Source organism: Pteropus vampyrus, unplaced genomic scaffold (assembly GCF_000151845.1).
Source record: "Pteropus vampyrus isolate Shadow unplaced genomic scaffold, Pvam_2.0 Scaffold592, whole genome shotgun sequence".
NCBI classification, from domain to species: Eukaryota; Metazoa; Chordata; class Mammalia; order Chiroptera; family Pteropodidae; genus Pteropus; species Pteropus vampyrus.
This window is the reverse complement of record NW_011889373.1, coordinates 438,947-442,424: the sequence shown is the minus strand read 5'-3', so window position 1 is coordinate 442,424 and position 3,478 is coordinate 438,947.

The window sequence follows — 3,478 nt, the reverse complement described above, 5'->3', positions numbered from 1 at the left end:
ATACTTATGAGAAACATAAGAACTAGGAATACTTTAACATACTGCACACAGCATAGAACATAACATTAAGCAGCTGTCTGCTAAAAAATACCATTTTCACAGAAAGTAATATTTTCACAATTTAACAATGAATTCATTATGGGAAGTAGGACACTCCTGGAACTCTCACTTGCTTCTCTTTATTCCACCTTTTCACCTTGAGGTTTGATTCAATTCTTTCAATGTATAAGGCAGCCTGTGGATCTTCTGTAACCAAAGAGATCACATTATGTTCGTTTCTTGCAGTTTTACGGACAGAAAACTACGGGAGTTCCTTTGAGGTCCAGTTGTGACATTCGTCAGTTTTGTTTTGTTTGTTTGTTTGTTTGTCCTTCTTGATGTCACAGCCCCAGAGCTGGGAACAATGAAAAGTTGGGTTATTTTCCAGAATGCTTATCTTAGACCATATAGACACCATTATCATCACCTTCTTGTTTCCATTCTCCTGCTGGGTGCACCACACTCCACATACTCTATACAAAGACTTCTTTAACTTCTCAGAATTTCAAAGTCCTGCATCATATGTATTGGGACTACTCCAAATTCTGCCATGAAACTTTTCTAAGGTTGTCCCCATCTCCTTAAAATTTACTTTGTAAGGCTATTTGTAAATTTTGCTGTTACTGTTTTCAAAGAAAGCCTGTGCTTCAGTAGCTTTTTTGTTCAAACCAAACAAACTTTAAATTTAGTAAATGGGTGAGATTTTTATGGGACCGCCCATCACTAAACCAATTCCCCTAATAAAGTACAGTTTGAAATGCCTGCAACACTTGAGTCTACTTTCATATTCCAAAGCTGGTGTGTGAGGCCAAGAACTCACACAAAATGCAAATCCTCCAGGGTTTTAGACATTTTATTAAGAGAGAAACTGTCTTTGCCTTCTGAATCATTTACATAAAGACACTTTATATAAAGAACAACACATCCTATGAGCCCCTCCACCAATGTTCACACACACACACAACCACCAAAGTATAATTTTAAGTCCCCACCACCAGTTTCAAACTCATTTAAGAAATTAAACTCTATTTTAGACACTCAGCGGTACTTGATGATGATTAAGGTGTTCATTTGCATCACATATTCATTACCTATGTAGTAAAATTGGCTTATTACAAATGAGTATGTAATTGTATTTCCCGAGACACCATGTAGCACCATCAGTCTTACAGAGATTTACCTTATTTGTCCATATCTCATGCTTTACTCTGAGAGTCTAGAAAGTGCATTACCAATGTCAGTCATGTTGTACAGGCCGCTTTTAACCAAGAAAGATTATGGATAGACAGACTCCTTCAGGGCCTCCTATTTTGCTCAGAACTTTCTAGAACTTTTGCTATCTCTTTTCTCAAAGACCATCACCTAAAAAGGAGGGCAAAAAAGACTGCAGTGACAAGTTACAAGTATCCAGGGGCACGAACTCAGATAAAGATTTGGCAAAAATGGATATTCACCAAGATAAAAGTAAAATTCGATATTTTTCTTCTTTAATTCCCATAGATAAGTTTACCCACTTTTTATTTTCATTTTTTTATTATTTTTAAGTTTATTGGGGTAACATTGGTTAATACAATTATTTAATTTTCAGGTGTACATTATAATTTGACATCTATATATTCTATTGTGTGATTATCACCCATGCCCACTTTTTAAAAAATCTATATTTTTCAACAAAACCACCTTTCTATTAACATTGTTCACAACTGCAGAATATAGGATTCAAGATGGTCTGATTATTAGAGAAAATAAAACTAAATAAAAAGTCATGTTAGGCTGGAAACTAGCCTATATTAACAAACACAGTGGAATGTTCATCAACAGTAGAATCCATACAAACGTAGATATGTATATACATACATTCACATAATGGAATGCTATATATCAATGAGAAAGAAAAACTATGACTACACCCTTCAGTTTAGATGTATTTCACTCATAATGTTAAGCAAAAGAAACCAGACCCAATACAGTACATACTGTGTGATTCCACTTACATAAGGTTCAGAGACTTGCAAAGGTAATCTCTGGTATTAGAGGTCAGGAGAATACTTACCCTTGGGGGGTAAAAAAAAGACTAAAAGGAGTGCCAGGGTCTTCTGGGATGGTGGTTCTATTCTGTTACTTGACCTGGGTGCTAGTTTCACAAGTATGTTGACTTTATAAAAATCCATCAATCTGACTCTTATGATTTATGCATTTTTCTGTTTGTTATATTTCAATTAAAAGTTTCATATTTTCATAATAATGTTATGATAAGCCCTAGGCTTATGTGTAGACTAATGGTAAGTGGAAATGTGGCTCTGGAACAACAGAAAAATCCAGTAACTTCTAAAGCATTACTTATATTTCCAAATTTCAGCAGCAGTTATCAAGACTAAGATTTATCTTTTAGAAATACATACATGAAGAGTGGAAAAAACATGGCAGAGTGAGAGATGTCCCCAGATTTCTCCCCTTGAAACAACAATAAGCTGTACATCTAAAACTCAACAGAAAACACCCAAACTGCACACCAGCACGTCTGAGTGTGGAATCTGTGCATAAGAGCTACTACATGTCAGAACCCCAGGTGTTGGGCAGTGTATTGGAAGATAAAGAAGCTGCTTCTCGAAGCCACCAGAACTCCCTGTAGGAGAAGGGAGAGAGGTGAAGGTGTGGCGACTTCCCTGAACAACTCTGCCTGGAAGTGCCAGGACTTGTACCCAGTCATCAGGGCAGAAAGCAGAGAAATGGGGTGGGCATGCAGAGAAACAACAGCTGATTTTTACCAGCCCCGGCTGCAAAACCAAGGCTGAGCTGCAGCCCCCAAACCCCAACCCAGAGGGCCCCTCCCCCCATACCCTCTGAGACCGATCACTGCAGAGCCGCAGGGGAATCTGAGCAAATGCTGCCGAGACTGAAGCCACTTCTCTCAGCCTCTGGAGCACCCTGCAGGAGGAGGGAGCGGGGGGCAAGAGCAATGAGTTCCTGCAGCAAGTTCCCTGAACAGCCCTGCCTGGGAAAGTTGTGAGCTCCCCATGGTTGGCTGGCTGCAGGGCCCAGTCATCAGGGCAGAAAGCAGAGAAGTGACCAGAAGAAAACAACAGTTGATTTTTATCAACTATGGTTGCAAAACCAAGGCTGAGCCACAGCCCCCAATCCCCAGCACAGAGGGCCTCTTCCCTCATACCCTCTGAGACAGAACACTGCAGAGCCCCATGGGAATCCGAGCAAAAGCTACTAAAACTATTGCTAACACTGACAGGGACTGAAACTGAGGGTAGCGAGCATGATTAGATATCTACAAGAAAATTAAAAAGGCATTATTAAGGATTTATATAAAGCAGGGATCCAAGAGACTTAGATGCCACCTACTGGAAACCAAAAGAAAAATGCCTTGTTTGCAACAGGCTAAAGAGAGACTTTTATATAAAAATCTTCTCTCTGGAAAAAAAAAAAA